Below are 19,027 nucleotides of genomic sequence, written 5' to 3' on the forward strand. Positions count from 1 at the left end.
ATACACCAACATATCTAGCTACTCGATTCACGGTGCGCTCCGGCCTCGTCCAACACCTGCCATTTTGTGACGTCTCCACGTCGACCCGGCTGACTGGCACATAGACACCAGTTCACCTCCACGACGTACATCGTAGTTGGACGATCACACGACTGCCTAATTCCAGTTGTGTACCGTCTGCAGCGCTCCAAAGCGGTGCGTTCTTTTAAAGGCGAGACTGACGTGTTGTCCGGCGAGCTCACAAAGAGCAGGTGTAGGCGACGTGGTTTGCGTGCAGCCTGGCCGGTAATGCTCCCTGCTCAGCGCACGCCACTCCTACGGGGTTGCGGTCGACCCGCTGAAAGCGTGGCCGCTGCCCGCGCCTCAATGGCGCCGGCCATGTTTCTTTAACGAGCGCCACCGCAGGTTCCACGTGCCCATTCAGCGGCAGGCCGGACTCAGTGAGGCGTGGCTCTTCGTGACGCGTTACCGCAGCAGCGGCGGCCTTTAGCTTCCTGTCCATTCCTAACACCGTAAACGGGCTTTTGGTTGTTTCTGTGTTTAAAAGAGTGTGCTTATTCAACGAGGGGCAAACATTATGCAGGGAGAACAAGACCCGAAGACAGGAAGCAAATTCGATTGCATACAGGGTGCAGCAGTAATGCAGAGGTGAAGGACAGACTAGAGTGGAGATTTGCACCATACCAGTGCGGCGGCGCGGTTCTTTCTGTCTCTTTACGACGAACCTGCACCTAACTGTGAACATTGTCTCAGAAGATCATCAGTAGGAAAGCCGAGTGAAACCTACTGTACTTCGACGTGAACCAGGCTGCAATTAAAGTCACTAATCTACGTTTCGGGAGAAACACGAAATGAAAGTTTGGAAATTTTGTCCTCAATTAATATCAATTAATATATTCTGAAACTTAGGTGAACAAGTATCACTGCCAAGCCCGTGCTAGTCTTAACACAGTCACTCACAATCCCTTTCACTCACGTTAGCAAGTTTATGGTGTTACATTTCCCGGAAACTTAATAGCTACAAAATTACTGATTGTTTTAGATCGATAATGCTCTCCAAATATTAAGTCTGTCGGTACCAAATGCAGCCACAGTTTTTAGCCACCGACCTGCTCAATACGCCACGCGGAATATATGTCTTTTCTCGTCACAAAATTCACTTACAAATTTCCGAAATTTCTACACACACATCGGAATAATTATGCCGTCACTTTCCAACACTTCTGATGTATGAAACACTGCTAGATCCGGCAACTTACCATTTCCATCGGAACTACTACTGCACACGTCCTATCTCATTCATGGCTAGGCTTCGACTCCTTCTAGAAAACTCTGTCTTCTCTACCAGCAGAGAAAGGCGCGCGAAGAATATTGCTTTACCATTGGTCAGTTTACTCAACAGCCAATAGCAAAACAACATTCTCTCGCGTCAGTCCGCGCTTTTCATCCATAACCAATCGCAAAATAGTAAACCTCACGACTGCACTTTTTACCGACGTAATTATCTAATATGCTGAAGTTTTGTTTATGCATAAAGTTATTTACTATTGTTATTTATACCTGAATTAACTTTCCCTTTACCATAAACTTGCTTTACAAATCTATTCCACAAAAATCCCCTTGTTCATATCCATACTTCTTCGAAATGTTCCCACACTAAATCCTACTACATAATTCGTAAAACAATTATCTTCATATTAACCTTAAACCACACTCACGCATCATTCATACTGCTAAAACACATTTATAACATTTTACATACACAAAAAGACAACACTTTATGAAAATACTATAACAGCTTATGAAAAACATTCTATTACTTTAGTGCACTCTCTTGGGCACAATCGAAACTAAAATCACAGTCCCCCTATCCAATATTGTCCTCTATCGGCTGATACACAAACTACTTGCGCGTCCAGTCTCGCGTCACCATCTGTCACTATCCAGCTCTGAGACACATCTCCACTTAACCGCCTCCAAGCCAGGATCGTTATATGGCGCTACGCCTCACCAGTCTTCGGACTGTAGACCAAACAACCAGAAACCCAGGTTTCGTCGGTAGTGGATCGTTTTGAGCCAGTTGTTTAAGTTGCCTGAAGACTTCTACATGAAGTTTGTGATCGCCTTGAAGCAGTCGTTGCAAGAACATCGCCGTAATCTTACTCATAATCAGTTCCTTTGACAGAATACATTCATGTGTATCATAACGTATTCCCAAGGCGTCGCAGAGGTTTTGGATTGTCTGTGTACGATCTTGCAGAGTCAGATCTCTCGCTTTGTAAACATTTTCTGATCTGTTGGTAGTTGGCGGGCGGCTGGAACAATGTTCGCCAGTTCATGAAACGCTTATAACAAGTCTTAAGTCTGTGTCTGACCTAAACCGCTGTGTCAAAATTTTCTACGTCTACATACATAGTCCTGAAACCACCGTACGCGCATGGCGGATGGTACCCTGTACCACTACTAGACATTTCCAGAATCGTTCTGTAGCCAGCTTCAAATGCCGGTTCTCTAAATGTTCTCAATAGCGTTATTCGAAAAGAACTTCGCATTCCCTCCAGGGAATCCCACTTGAGTACACGAAGCATCTCCGTAATATTTGCGTATTGTTCGAACCTACCGGGTAACCAACCCAGCAGCCCACCTCTGAGTTGCTTCGATGCCTTCCTTTAATCCGGCGTGGTATGCATCGTGAAGGCGGCCGGAGTGGCCGAGCGGTTCTAGGCGCTACAATCTGGAACCGCGCGACCGCTACGGTCGCAGGTTCGAATCCTGCCTCGGGAATGGATGTGTGTGATGTCCTTAGGTTAGTTAGGTTTAAGTAGTTCTAAGTTCTAGGGGACTGATGACCTCAGAAGTTAAGTCCCATAGTGCTCAGAGCCATTTTTGCATCGTGAACACTCGATCAGTACTCGTGATTACGTCGTACTAGCGCACTCCTTTCATCTGCATTAACTTACATTTTTCTACATTTATAGCTAGATGCCATTCATCACACCAACTACAAATTTTCTGTAAGTCATCTTGTCTCCTAGAGCCACTCAACTACGACACCTTACCGTACACCACAGCTTCATCAATAAACAACCGCAAATTTCCTGCCCACTCTGTCCGCAAGATTATTGATGTATGTAGATAACAATAATCGTTCTGTCACTCTTCGCCGGGGCACACCTTACGATACCCGTGCCTCTGACGAAAAATCGCCGTCGGGGACAACATACTGGGTTCTATTACTTAATAAGTCTTCGAGCCACTCACCACTTTACGGAATAAGTCACGAGATATGTGTGTTCTTTTACAGCCAGCAACAGGGCACCGTGTCAGAAGCTTTCCGAAAATCTATAAATATGAAATAAGCCTGTTGCCCTTGTATTTTTTAATTTTTTATTGATTTATTTATCTTTGTGGGACCAAACTGCGGAGGTCATCGGTCCCTAGGCTTGCACACTACTTAACATAATTTAAACTAACTTACGCTATGAACCCCCCCCCTCCCCCCCAAAACACACACACACACACACACACACACACACACACACACACACGAGGTAGGACTCGGAACCTCGGACGGGGGAAGCCGCGCGAACCATGGCAAGGCGCCCTGTTGCCCTTAATCCATAGTTCGTACTGTATCATGCGAGAAAAGGGAAAGCTGAGTTTCGCACGAGCAATGTTTTCTAAAACCATGCTGATTCGTGAAGATCAGCTTCTAAGTCTCAAGAAATTTTGTTGTATTCGAACTGAGAATGTTCAAGGATTCTGCACCGAATCGATGTTAAGTATGTTGGTCTGTAATTCTGCGGGCCCGTTCTTTTGCGCTTCTTATATACAGGAATCACCTGCGGTTTTTCCCATTAGCTTGGGACTTTGCATTGGGGGGAGATCCGCGATAAATGCAATCAAGGTAAGGAGCCAATGCCTTAGAGCAGTCTTTCGGATTCCACCCTTACCCGGCGACTTATTTGTTTTCAACTCTTTCACTTGTTTCTTTACGTCAGGGGTGCATATACCGTGTCGTTCATACGGGAGTCTGTCTGAAGGTCAGACGACGGTATGTTTCTCCGATCCTTCTACCTGAACGATTTCTTAAATGCAAAATTTAAGACTCCCGCTTCCGTTTTGCTATCTTCAGCTGCCTCAACAGACTGTTCAACGAGCAACTGGATGGAAGCCTAGATCCGCTTAGCAATTGTACATAGGACCAGAATTTTCTCGGGTTCTCTACCAGATCTTTGCTAAGGTATGACGGTGGTAGTTGTTGTAAGCTTCGCTCATAGACCTCTTCACAGACCACGAATCTTTACTAACCTTTGCTTGTGGTCGTTTGCGCGTACTCGTTTGAACCTAGGCTGGAAAAGCTTCTGCTTCATTTCTCGATTTTCGTTATTAATCCATGGTGGGTCATTTGCACTTACACACACACAACTCTCCAGACCACGATTTGCTAGCTGCTTAAACTTTGCCCATAATTCCGCTGCGTACATCTTAGTGGAACTACGTGATATCAGTTCACTGTCTAAATGAGATGCTAACAACTGCTTATCTGCTCTTTCTAGCAGAAACACTCTCCTAGCCTTCTTAACTGATTTTTTAACTTTCCGTGCTTCTGTAATAATGCTGTCGATAAAGGTCCGACCTCTTTGTAGCTACAGGGTCTAAGACGTTTCCATTGCGTGTGGGCTGCCGAACTAGCTGCTCATCAGAAAACGTGTTAAAAGTACTTGGCACGATTGTCTATCTGTACCACGTCATTGAGTCCATAGACATCCCAGTCTATACTCGGTAGGTCCAACTAGTATTGCATGATCTGGGTATTAATGCGCTACTGACCGTAGACTTTCTTTGAATGACTCAAGAACTGTCACAGCGAAATTGGGTGGTCGGTGAAAACATTCAACAATTAACTTAATTTCAGCTAAACCTCTTATACTCAACGAGTTAACTTCACGGTCACACGCAACTTCGACTTCAGTAGAGACAATACTTTGTGAACTGCAGTGAAGACTCCCCTTCCTATGGCCTCTAATTCGTCTTTCCGATATACACCCAATGACTCGCTAAATATCTCAGAGCTTTCCACTTCGGGTTTCAGCCAGCTCTCGATCCCAAGAGTAATTTGAACGCGAGAACTTTCCTGTAGGGGAGTCAATTCGGGAACTATGTTATTTCAGCGTTTAGTGCGTTTCTGCAACGGTTTTTCCAAGTTCAAACCGCAAGCTTTTATAGAATACATACTCGGTGCTCTGTCGGGTCAATCATTGCAAAACCGCAAATTCCAGGAAATGCGACAGTATAAATATGCGACAACTAACTATACGACTCGTCTGGCAACCGTGTGCTACAATTATTCAGAAAAGATGTATGAGGTGACACCCAGTGATATTTTAATTTATTCAAACTTCTAGGACTTGTAAAGGGGAGCCGGTACATAATATTCTGAGTAGGAACACATTTCCGGATACGCCATCCAACGACGCTACAGACCGTCAAAGGGATAGGCTCCTGCGCCCGTAAATGTAAGTACATTCAGGGCGATTCCGTGATGATGGTTTTACAAACTTGCAAGGATGGTGGAGAAAGATTAATGTATCGATATGATGTCAGGGTCCCTCTACTGGAAACGAAGTCGAAAATTATAAGCGAAAACCGTTCTGGTACCTCTGCAGCGGAATACATTTGCCGCTACTGTTGTTGCTAAGATTGTAGGGAAGGCAATTGTTGCTAAGATTGTAGGAGAGGCAACTATGGACAAAAACAAGAAGAAATGTCTAGTAACCATGGGCTATGAGCACTTGTTCAAGAGAGGAGATGGGTTTAACACTAACAAAGATGGACTATTTCTCGTGGCTCCTCACGTGTACATTTTAGAGCCATTTTTCCTTGTTTTGGTCCATTCTACCACCTCTGAAAGTTGCATACCCTACAGTCTTAGCGACAACAGTATCGGTACATGTGTTCTACTGTCAGAGGTATCAGAATGATTTTCGCTTGTAACTTTCGATCCCAGCAAGCAAGCGCTTCTCGAGAGGAACAAGTACGCAGTCCTCCTCCGTTTTGTGACCTAGTAGAAGCGCTCCATCGCTGTCATCTGGGTATTAACCGAGCAATGCGAAGGGGGAAAAAAAGCTCTGAATTGTAGCACATTCATCTGCCAAATATGCTTAGCTACTTTGCTACCTTCACTCAAGTCGGCAAGTTTAGACGGCAAACTTGTTGAACGCCCTAATGACCTGTCTGTCCGCATAACGCAAAATCACGGGAAGCAGGACGTTTCCGAGGAATTCCAGTCGCTGCGTCCGTGTGTGACACCGCCATTGTACTGGCTCGGTGTGCCGCCTAATGTCTTCCTCTGGCTGCGCATGCGATCTCGTATCATGTTCAGACAGCCCCACTTCTCACCACGTCGCCGGGTCGTGACATCCTGACATCCTGACATTAGCTCATTGTGTAACCCGCCTTGTAAACGCTCCACTCTGTATTTTTGTACGTGTGTTTTCGCAATTTGTACTGTTCTTAGCAGGCTGTTTTCGGATAGTTCTCACATTCCCTATCGTGTCATATTATCGCCTGTTCACTACGTTATTCCTGCAACAACACAGTACGGTATAAGTTGATCTTAACATTGGCAATACAGCGGTTTTTATTTGACACATTACACTCATTTCGTAAAAAAGATAACGTACTCTCTCTCTCTCTCTCTCTCTCTCTCTCTCTCTTTCTCTCCCTCCCTCCCTCCCTCTCCCCTCCCCTCCCCTCCCTCTGCGTTTTTGTCAAGTAGAAGTCTCGAGCATTTATTCCACCACGCACAGTTTATTACCTCTCTTGAGTCTTCGCTTCTCAAAGCGTTCTCCGGTGATCATTCGAAACTGTTAGAGAAACACAGTTCTGTAAGTTTAGCGCACTTACTTCTCCACATTTCCACATGAAGTTTCTGTTCTGAGTGAGCAGTGAGCACTCTCCTTAAGCATCAGAGAACAGCGTTTCGAATCCTTGTTCATCCACCAGATTTATAATTTGCTTGGTTTCCCTAAAGCGTACTAAGGCAAATGCGGAGGTAGTTGAATTGGAGAGCTTCCTCGTTCCCAGCTTGTGTTCAGACACTGTTGACTTCATCGTCGATAGCACGTTAAACCATATTCTCCCTTACTTTTTAACCGCAAGACGGTTCTGATGAGAAGTCCAAAAATATTTTGGTGATGATAATTTTCGAAAACTGACATTCTGAATCCATGGTTGTGCACAAAATACAGTTTGACTCATACAGAGAAGAGAATAGTAACCAGCAATTTTTTTAACTTGCTGTTTATTTAGACAAAGTATCACAAAAATTCCAAAATCCATCAGACAACAACGCTGCACACCAGATAACCATTCAGTTAACACAAGACACAGTAGAAAACAGCAAAAAATATGTTGCACTACCTTTCTTAGTGTGCATATCGTATAAAATAAGCAGTCTATTTAAAAAACATTAAAATAAGCTTCCACTCAAACAACAAACTTCAATAGCCAGCAATTCATAACTTAAAAGAACAATAAAACCCCATACAATAAAAATCTGGTATACACAAACTCAGCTGTCAAAGTTGCCCCTGCTACCATATAGGACAAACTGGGAGAAGCATTGAAACTCGGTTCAAAGAGCATGTAGATGCCATACGTTTGAACAACGTATCAAAATCCACATTTGCCATGCACACAACTACTAACAATCATGGAATAAAGAGCATTGAAGACCATGGTGAGAGAGGTAGATTTATGAATTTGCTGGAAGGCACTGAAATATACGAACGTAAAAGCAAATCGCCACAAAATCTCCTTACTGAACAGACCGAGTTAGCCAGTGCAGCTTTTCTTCAAAATTTCACTCACCTGCTCTCCAATGTAAAGCAAACACAACTCCACTTCCCCTTTAACGATAACAAAATGCAACACTAACCCAAGATGGAATAGTGGATAATATATATCTGCTTGCTTTGTCATACAACGTAACGAAAACATCTCCATTAGAATAATTTGTTTACATCGTCTAAAATCGTTGTGAGGCACAATTACAGTTAAAAACACATTGTTTCACATCTTTTATTCGTTGTAGGACACTACCACCCCAAGGAAATGTTATCATTTTGGGAAACAAAAAATGAAAGCTAATATAAAATGTGTCGTAACGTGAACTAGCCGTCTGTAGATCGACATTTCGGTACGAAACCTGTAACGGCGCTATGCGAATAAATAAATAGCATTGTAAAAAGTGGCTGGCTGCTGTTGTCGTTTCTGTAAGAGTCAACCTGTAGTTTAGTGATACTAAACATCAGTAAACGAATCAAAATCAAGTACCCAGGCGCTCAGTGGTCATAAAAGCACCGAACAGGAAGGCTTTACGTGGTGGCGTAGTGGTAACGCGATAAAGCGTGTACCTGAAAACCGAAAGGTCGTGGCATCGAATGCCGGTCGGACAACGGAATTCTCAACTTGCCTTCAACCTAACCTTCCCCTATGATGTGAAGATCCTCCACGGACCCCACGTGCTGCAAATTCCACGTTAAGCTGCAGATTCCTTTCGCCGGTAAGACTACTGGAGTGGGTTAGGGACACGCAATTCGCCGTAGCGGCGTCCCGTTGAAAGACTCGCACCAGGATTTTGAGCCACACAGAATTATTATTATTCTTTCCTGTCTCAGACGTTATGTCTGGTTAAAAATGGAAGGTGACGCGGACCTTGATCAAGCGTCACTTCCTTTTAACTGTACGGTATATGTTATACTGCATTTAGGAACTTTCGGGTAATTGAACATGTATCAATAATTACAGATTTCTGTAGTTGTATGTACACGTTTGGATGTAGCTGTATTGCGTTGATGTACTGATGGATATTGTGTGGTATGACTCCTGTAGTTGATAGTATAATTGGTATGTCAACTTTATCCTGATGCCACATGTACTTGACTTCCTCAGCCAGTTGGATGTATTTTTCAATTTTTTCTCCTGTTTTCTTCTGTATGTTTTGTTGTATTGGATATGGATATTTCGATTAGTTGTGTTAATTTCTTCTTTTTATTGGTGAGTATGATGTCAGGTTTGCTATATGGTGTTGTTTTATCCGTTATAATTCTTCTGTTCCTGTATAATTTGTATTCATCATTCTCCAGTACATTTTGTGGTGCATATTTGTATGTGGGAACGTGTTGTTTTATTAGTTTATGTTGTATGGCAAGTTGTTGATGTATTATTTTTGCTACATTGTCATGTCTTCTGGGGTATTCTGTATTTGCTAATATTGTACATCCGCTTGTGATGTGATCTACTGTTTCTATTTGTTGTTTGCAAAGTCTGCATTTATCTGTTGTGGTATTGGGATCTTTAATAATGTGCTTGCTGTAATATCTGGTGTTTATTGTTTGATCCTGTATTGCAATCATGGATCCTTCCGTCTCGCTGTATATATTGCCTTTTCTTAGCCATTGTTGGATGCGTCTTGATCGATGTGTGGCTGTGTTAGATGATACGGGTGCTTGTCATGTAGTGTTTTCTTTTTCCAATTTACTTTCTTCGTATCTGTTGATGTTATGTGATCCAAAGGGTTGTAGAAGTGGTTATGAAATTTCAGTGGTGTAGCTGATGTATGTATATGAGTGATTGCTTTGTGTATTTTGCTAGTTTCTGCTCGTTCTATAAAGAATTTTCTTAAATTGTCTATCTGTCCATAATGTAGGTTTTTATGTCCATAAATCCCCTTCCTCCTTCCTTTCTGCTTAATGTAAATCTTTCTGTTCCTGAATGAATGTGATGTATTCTATATTTGTGGCATTGTGATCGTGTAAGTGTATTGAGTGCTTCTAGGTCTGTGTTACTCCATTTCACTACTCCAAATGAATAGGTCAATATTGGTATAGCATAAGTATTTATAGCTTTTGTCTTATTTCTTGCTGTCAATTCTGTTTTCAGTATTTTTGTTAGTCTTTATCTATATTTTTCTTTTAGTTCTTCTTTAATATTTGTATTATCTATTCCTATTTTTTGTCTGTATCCTAGATATTTATAGGCATCTGTTTTTTCCATCGCTTCTATGCAGTCTCTGTGGTTATCTAATATGTAATCTTCCTGTTTCGTGTGTTTTCCCTTGACTATGCTATTTTTCTTACATTTGTCTGTTCCAAAAGCCATATTTATATCATTGCTGAATACTTCTGTTATCTTTAGTAATTGGTTGAGTTGTTGATTTGTTTCTGCCAGTAGTTTTAGATCATCCATGTATAGCAAACGTGTGATTTTGTGTGGGTATGTTCCAGTAATATTGTATCCATAATTTGTATTATTTAGCATGTTGGATAGTGGGTTCAGAGCAAGGCAGAACCAGAAAGGACTTAATGAGTCTCCTTGGTATATTCCACGCTTAATCTGTATTGGCTGTGATGTGATATTATCTGAATTTGTTTGGATATTAAGTGTGGTTTTCCAATTTTTCATTACTGTGTTTAGGAACTGTATCAATTTAGGATCTACTTTGTATATTTCCAATATTTGTAGTAACCATGAGTGGGGTACACTATCAAAAGCTTTTTGGTAATCAATGTATGCGTAGTGCAGCGACCTTTGTTTAGTTTTAGCTTGATATGTCACCTCTGCATCTATTATCAGTTGCTCTTTACATCCTCGTGCTCCTTTGCAACAGCCTTTCTGTTCTTCATTTATAATTTTGTTGTGTGTTGTATGTGTCATTAGTTTCTGTGTAATGACTGAAGTTATTATTTTGTAGATTGTTGGTAGGCATGTTATGCGGCGATATTATGGTGGGTTTGCTGTGTCTGCTTGATCTTTAGGTTTCAGGTAAGTTATTCCTTGTGTAAGTGTATGCCGAATCAGTCGTCGCCCGAGTCAACAAAAAATCTTCATCGGTTGCCTAGCTATGGCTGCTCACTCTTACAGTAGAGTAAACGTTGGAAACCAGAATAAAAATTACTACTATCATAGCACAAAAAAGGCTAATATTACTGGACAGGGTTAGGGTTGTAAAAGAAGGCATATCATGTAGCTGAAGAGCATACATGTAATAGGCAAAAAAGTTTCTTTGGAGGATAAAATTTCTGAAGGTGTGTGTGTGTGTGTGTGTGTGTGTGTGTGTGTACACGGAGGAGGGGGGGGGGGGGGGGGGGGATTACGACTTCATGGAGATGCAAAACCCACTCCAATGGCAGACGCCGCAAGAGAGACGTACTACATCGCCACACTGCAGTGTGCGACAATTTGATGATTCGGATAGAACGGAAAGTGTACTCTTACAGCCGAAGCGATTAAGGCGACCGCACGCGTAAAGCGGGAAAGCCAGATTCGAATGCCAGTCCGGCACAAATTTTTACTTGTAGCCATTGATTCATTTCAGTGCCCAATTGCGGCTGATGTCAAAATTTATTACATTACATCAAATAAATGACTGAATCATTCAATATGTTATCTCCATTTTTCTGCATCTGTTCTTCATAATTTCAAAGTATCGTTTTACGATTTCCTTGTAGCGTCGCTCCCTTTCTGAGCATTTTCTGTGTATGGAGTGAGCACATGCCCATTTATTTTGCTTCGGCGTGTCATTTCCTATGTAGTTCCGAATCGCAAATTTCCATCGCATCCATTGGGCAACGTCCTATCTGGCATCAGTGATCTCTCGTTAACGCGTGAGAGTTCGTCGTGGAGGTTGGCGCTGCAGCCACTGGAGCGCTGCTGTCGCCGTGGCGCCAGTGGCTGCGGCAAACCTCAAAAGATGGCGCTGATGTATCCTCTGATGAGAAATAACGCAGGAAGCTGCGAAATGCTTACCTATGGGCTGGAATAGAGGGATATAGATCTACAACAAATACATACAAAAAATCTTATCTCCCGCGTAATTACAAAATAACACGAAACACATTGGAAATGGCAGAAGTGGGGGTTGTGGGACAAAAATTCTGTCCATGGAAAAGACTGATTGACATGCTATATTAGACACAATCACAGAACATGATTGTAATCATACCGGCAACTGTTTTCGGCCGTGCATGGGCGTCTTCAGAGTCTATTCGTCATAGGTGACGTTTGGTAAACGAATTGCTTACGAAAGGCGTTATGACAATAGCAAAAATCCTTATAAGGTATAGATTTTGAAGATAGCCAGTTTGTAGGCAAAAGCGCTGATGATGATTAACGTATTCTTTGGTGATGTCTAAAATAAATAGAGTGCACAGACAATGTTATTGCCTCATGGAGGTGGATGATCACTACTGGTTTAATATGCTATTCTTTTTACCATGTACCGGTTCAAAGTCCTGCAAGTTCGTGTTTACCTGATAGAAGTCCAGCCAGCAGTTGTCGAGCGCTCACTTCTCTTATAATATAAATTCTTCTGAACTGGTTCGGGTGAACCGTCCGTAAGAAGAGGTCTAATGTAAAAATCCCCGATTATAGCAACGTATCCAATATATAAAGTCGTACTGGGGCACAAAATTTGCCTGTGACTCCCTTGTCTCACGAAACGACCTGCAATAATCAATGTTCCTCTGCCCCGGGCGTGTAACAATTTCAAGGAGTAATCCAGCAGAAGCAAAACATAATTATCTCTTCCTTAAAACGTTAATATTCACGATTGCTTCTTGTAATATCCATCTATCTTGACAATTTCTGTCAATGTCTGTTATGCTGACCTGACATATGCGAGTACGTCAATCATGATGGACAAATTGCATAAACTATGACGCTGATACATACACATATTATTGCTTATTCCGCAGAAATAATCAGCTGGCGGTTTGTGTAGGACCGCTCGTTCCTTCCGCACCTCCACTGCCTCCCCTTTGGTCAGCCGACTACTCTGTCCCCTGATATATTCCCATCTACATCTATACTCTGCAAACCACCATTTAGTGCATGGTAGAGGGTACGCCCCATTGTACCAGTTATTAGGGTTTCTTCCCTACCCATTCACGTTTTTAGCGCGCGAAGGAGGATTGTTGGAATGCCTTTTTGAGTGCAGTAATATTGTGCTAATTGTAACCTCATGATCCCTATGTGAGCGGTACGTAGGGGATTGCAGTATATTCCTAGAGTCATCATTTAGAGCCGGTTCTTGAAACTCTGTCAATAGACTTTTTCGGGATGATAAATGAAAAAAAAAAAGTCTGAAGATGGCCTTGTAAGCCGAAAACCGGTTAACAATAAAAATAATATTGTAGAACAAAAGCAAACTGATGCTTTTAATTTATTGTAATGTTGTCTCCCAAGAACCGACGGAAGATTCTGTTAACATTTCTCGAGATACTTTACATAGGTCTTGAAGAATATTCCAGTTGAGTTCCTTCAGTACCTCTGTGACACAGCCCCGCTGATCAAACAAATCTGTGACCATTCGTGCTGACCTTCTCTGTATATGTTCAATATCTACTGTTAGTTTTATTTGTTACGGGTCCCACACACGTGAGCAATATTCTAGAACTGGTCGCACGAGTGATTGGCAAGCAACCTCCTTTGGGAACGGATGGCACTTCCCCATTATTCTACCAACAAATCGAAATTTCCACCAGGCTTACCAACGACTGAGCCTCCATTTCAAGCCCCACAAACTGTTACACACAGGTATGTGTATGAGTTGGCCGATTCCAACAGTGACTCATAGATATTATGGTCATAGGATACTACTTTTTTGTTTGTTTTGTGAAGTACACAGTTTTACATTTCTGAACATTTAAAGCAATTTTCCAATCTCTGCACCACTTTGCAATCTTATCAAGATCTGACTGAATAATTATGCAGCTTCTTTCCGACACTACTTCATTATAAATAACTAAGTCATCTGCATAAAGTGTGAGGTTACTATTAGTACTGTCTGCAAGGTCATTAATATACAACATGAACAGCAAGGATCCCAACGAAATTCCCTGGGGCACAACCGAAGTTACTTCTACAGCTAACGATGACTTTCCATTCAAGATAACCTACCGCGTTCTCCCTACCAAAAAGTCCTCAATCCAGTCACAAATTTCACTTGATACCCCATATGATAGTACTTTTGACAATAACCGTAGGTGGGGTACTTAGTCAAATGTTTTCCGGAAATCAAGAAACACTGCATCAACCTGGTTGCCTTGATCCAAAGCTTTCAATATGTCATGTGAGAAAAGTGCGAGTTGGGTTGCACATGATCAATGTTTTCAAAAACCACGCAGGTCGGCATTGAGGAGGTCATTTTGTTCAAGATACCTCAGTATGTTTGAGCTCAGATTATTCTAAAACAGATCGATGTCAAGGATATTGGAAGGTAGTTTTGTGGATCACTTCTGCTACCCTTCTTGTAGACGGGTGTGACCTATGCCTTCTTCCAAGAACTGGGCACGGGTCTGCTGGTACATATCTGTCCAGTGTAGTGTATGGTCAACTATTCTTTTAAACTTGAGCTATAGTTCCTCTACACACTGTTGCCCTGTGCTGAAAGTTTAAAGTTCTTCATTGAGTTATGAGCCTACCTGATTTTTTTTATCTGGTTTACGGATCATATATATATCTCCGCTTGTTTTAGTTGTCGTTAGTACTTTGGTAATCATTGTTGCCACAATCGCGTCATGCTCACCGATACTAGTTTCTTTGTGGACATCCTCAAAGAGGTCAGGTCTCTTAGATCCAATATATTTCCATCACGGGTGTGGTTCCGAACTATCTGATCTTTGATGCTGACATGATGATGTTGTTTGGTTTGTGGGGTGGTCCACTGCGATGTCATCAGTGCCCGTACAGAGTCCCATTTTTTCACAGTCCAGTTTTTTATACAGTCAGATCTAGCCACTGTCACGAATGATGTTGATGGTGATGAAATGTTGAGGACAACACTAACATCCAGTCCCTGGGAAGAGAAAATCCCCAACCTGGCGGGGAATCGAAACAGGGACCCCGTGATCAAGAGGCATGATGCTGACATGAAACATATTTTTCACAAACACCTATACGAGTAAATGGATTGTTCTCACTAGCCGCCTCTCTTTCATGACCCAACAAACATTTTCAATGCATCAACCTAGCGTTACTGCGTAAAAGAAATTTTAAAAAAGTATGCGTACGGCGGGCAGTCTATAGTTAGACTGTTAGAGCCGCCCTGCGGCATATACGCACTTGTGCTCAGGCGTGTTCTTCTAGATTCAGAGCGAAATCCTGCTTAAGTAAGTAGCATCATCAATATCAGGAAGTGGTAAACAATTTGTAAAAAGTTTTCAAGTGCACAGGAAACTCTTGCAATCCAGTGAATTTTTACATTTGTTTTTACGTCTACCCGTGAACAGAGTACACTGGACAAAGAGTTAAGCCACCATCAGCAGACATGAGTCTAATACCACAGCCTTGAGAATGGCCTCTGTTCGGCGGGGAAGAGGAATCACAAGGTTCTTCAATCGTGCCAAGAATGGCAGATAGACATCCGAGCTGCAAGACTTTAAAAAACAAGCATTTAGGTTACACGTAATGTTTGTTTTTGAAGAAATTGTATTGTGATAATAATGACACATTGTATCTTACCATATCGTTCTCATAATGTATCTGTCGGGTGGATATAATTAAAGTGCATATACTCACAGAGGTCCAGTTTGGGCTGTACTTATCGTATAGCAGCGAAATTCGGCAGATATTCTAAAGCGTCAGCGCGGAACCAATTTACGTTGGAAAAAAACTTATTCCTATTTTGGTCACCAGGATCAACTCTGGCTTAGCATCTCTTCGACGTCTCCGGTGCTCCTATTAAATTAACTGTGTAAGCGACAATTTTATTATTAATCACTTATTTGACCCTTTCTGCCCACGTCCCGTTCTAATCTGTACAACCGAGTCATGTTGCTGGCTGGTAGCTCCACATAAGAGTTTGTTGACGCTAGATGGCGTAAGTGCTATGGCGCTGCCGTAAATAGCTGATGCATAATTGTAAATGGTAATAAAATTATCTGATTCCCAAGATTCCCGATATTCACGGTACAGTCCTGAAATGGCCGTAAGGAAAAATCCCCACATCATCGCTACGTCGGAGATGCTATGTCCCATCGCTCGTGCGCCGACTATAACAGAACGTTCAAACTCACTTAAATCTTGATAACGTGCCATAGTAGCAGCAGTAACCGATCTAACAACTGCGCCAGATGCTTGTTGTGTTGTCTAGGCGTTGCCGACCGCAGCGCCGTATTCTGTCTGTTTACGTATCTCTGTATTTGAATACGCATGCCTATACCAGTTTCTTTTCGCTACAGTGGTCGGGCAGCTCCTCATAAGCCACCCTTTCTGTAGGCAGTGTTAAACTACGCTTAGGTGGTATAAGGAGAGACATCACTGGACGGCGGATCACTGGAAAGGAGTGACGATGAATCACGCTGTACCCTGTGTGAACTAGACAGAAGGCCAATGTCTGTGGACAGTCAAGTAGGCGATGTTTCATGTGGGCGTCTTTTTTGTGGTTAGGTATTGGTTCTTTTGGGGAGGGGACCAAACAGCGACGTCATCGGTCCCACCGGATTACGGAAGGGTGAGGAAAGACGTCGGCTGTGCCCTTTCAAACGAGCCATCCCAACATTTGCCTGAAGCGATTTAGGAAAATCACGGAAAACCTGAGTATGGCCGGACGCGGGTTTGAACCGTCGTCCTCCCGAGTGCGAGTCCAGTGTGCTTATCACTGTGCCACCTCGCTCGGTGTGGTTGGGTGTGTTCTCCTTATTGCGCTTAAGAAAACGCTAAATGTGGGAGGATGTGAACACATTTTCCAGCATTGCGTACTCCGTATGATAAAGGAACAGTTCGTAGACGATTATTGTTTGTATCAGCATAACAGTGCACCCTATCTTAAAGCAGCATCTGAGAGGCAATGATTTGTGCACAATAATATTTCTGAAGTGGACTAGCTTGCACCGAGACCGGACCAGAGCCCAGTTTCACTATGTGATTAAAAGTATCCGGACACCTGGCTGAAATGACTTAAAAGTTCGTACCGCCCACCATCGGTAATGCTGGAATTCAATATGGTGTTGGCCCACCCTTAGCCCTGATTACAGCTTCCACTCTCGCAGGCATACGTTCAATCAGGTGCTGCAAGGTTTCTTGGGAATGGCAGCCCATTCTTCACGGAGTGCTGCACTGAGGAGAGGTATCGATGTCGGTCGGTGAGGCCTGGCACGAAGACTGCGTTCCAAAACATCCAAAAGGTCTTCTGTAAGAGTCAGGTGAGGACTCTGTGCAGGCCAGTCTATTGCAGGCATGTTATTGTCGTGTAACCACTCCGCCACAGGCCGTGCATGATGAACAGGTGCTCGATCGTCTTGAAAGATGTAATCGCCATACCCGAATTGCTCTTCAACAGTGGGAAGCAAGAAGGTGCCTAAAACATCAATGTAGGCTTGTACTGTGATAGTGCCACGCAAAACAACAAGGGGTGCAAGCCCCCTCTATGAAAAACACGACCACACCATAACATCACCGCTCCGAATTTTACTGTTGGCACTACACACGCTGGCAGATGATGTTCACCGGGCATTCGCCATACCCACACCCTGCCATCGGATCGCCACATTGTGTACCGCGATTCGTCACTCCATACAACGTTTTTCCACTGTTCAATCGTCCGATGTTTACGCTCCTTACACCAGGCGAGGCGTCGTGTGGCATTTACCGGAGTGTGTCGCATATGAGCAGCCGCTCGACCATGAAATCAAAGTTTTCTCTCCTCCCGCTAACTATCATTGTACTTGCAGTGGATTCCGATGGAGTTTTGAATTCCTGTGTGATGGTCTGGATAGATGTCTGCCTATGTCACATTACAACCCTCTTCAACTGTCGGCGGTCTCTGTCAGTCAACAGACAAGGTCGTCCTGTGCGCTTTTGTGCTGTACGTGTAGTTACACGTTTCCACTTCACTATCACATCGGAAACAGTGGACCTGTGGAAATCTCGCGTACAGACGTATGACCCGAGTGACACCCAATCACCTGACCACGTGCGAAGTCCGTGAGTGCCGCGGAGCGCCCCATTCTGCTCTCTCACGATATGTAATGACTACTGAGGTCGCTGATATGGAGCAGCTGGCAGCACAATGCACCTAATATGAAAAACGTGCGTTTTTGGGGGTGTCCGGATAGTTTTGATCACAAAGTGTACTTCGTGGACTTCGCTCCAGACCCCTGCGTCCAACATCACTACTTTCTCAGGTTTCGGCTCTTGAGGAAGAAAGGGCTGTAATTCCTCCGTAGACATTCAGGCACCTTATTGAAAATGTCCCCGGTAGAGTGCAAGCCATCATATAGCGAAGCGTGGAGACATCACATATTAATGTCCACTAATAGGTGTCCGGATACCTTTGATCATCTACATCTACATCCATACTCCGCAAGCCACCTGACGGTGTGTGGCGGAGGGTACCTTGAGTACCTCTATCGGTTCTCCCTTCCATTCCAGTCTCGTATTGTTCGTAGAAAGAAGGATTGTCGGTATGTCTCTGTGTGGGCTCTAATCTCTCTGATTTTATCCTCATGGTCTCTTCGCGAGATATACGTAGGAGGGAGCAATATACTGCTTGACTCTTCGGTGAAGGTATGTTCTCGAAACTTCAACAAAAGCCCGTACCTAGCTACTGAGCGTCTCTCCTGCAAAGTCTTCCAATGGAGTTTATCTATCATCTCCGTAACGCTTTCGCGATTACTAAATGATCCCGTAACGAAGCGCGCTGCTCTCCGTTCGATCTTCTCTATCTCTTCTGTCAACCCTATCTGGTACGGATCACACACTGCTGAGCAGTATTTAAGCAGCGGGCGAACAAGCGTACTGTAACCTACTTCCTCTGTTTTTGGATTGCATTTCCTTAGGATTCTTCCAATGAATCTGTCTGGCATCTGCTCTACCGAGGATCAACTTTATATGATCATTCCATTCTAAATCACTCCTAATGCGTACTCCCAGATAATTTATGGCATTAACTGCTTCCAGTTGCTGACCTGCTGTATTGCAGCTAAATGATAAGGGATCTTTCTGTGTATTCGCAGCACAT

This window comes from Schistocerca nitens, chromosome 1 (genome assembly GCF_023898315.1).
Source record: "Schistocerca nitens isolate TAMUIC-IGC-003100 chromosome 1, iqSchNite1.1, whole genome shotgun sequence".
Taxonomy (NCBI): Eukaryota; Metazoa; Arthropoda; class Insecta; order Orthoptera; family Acrididae; genus Schistocerca; species Schistocerca nitens.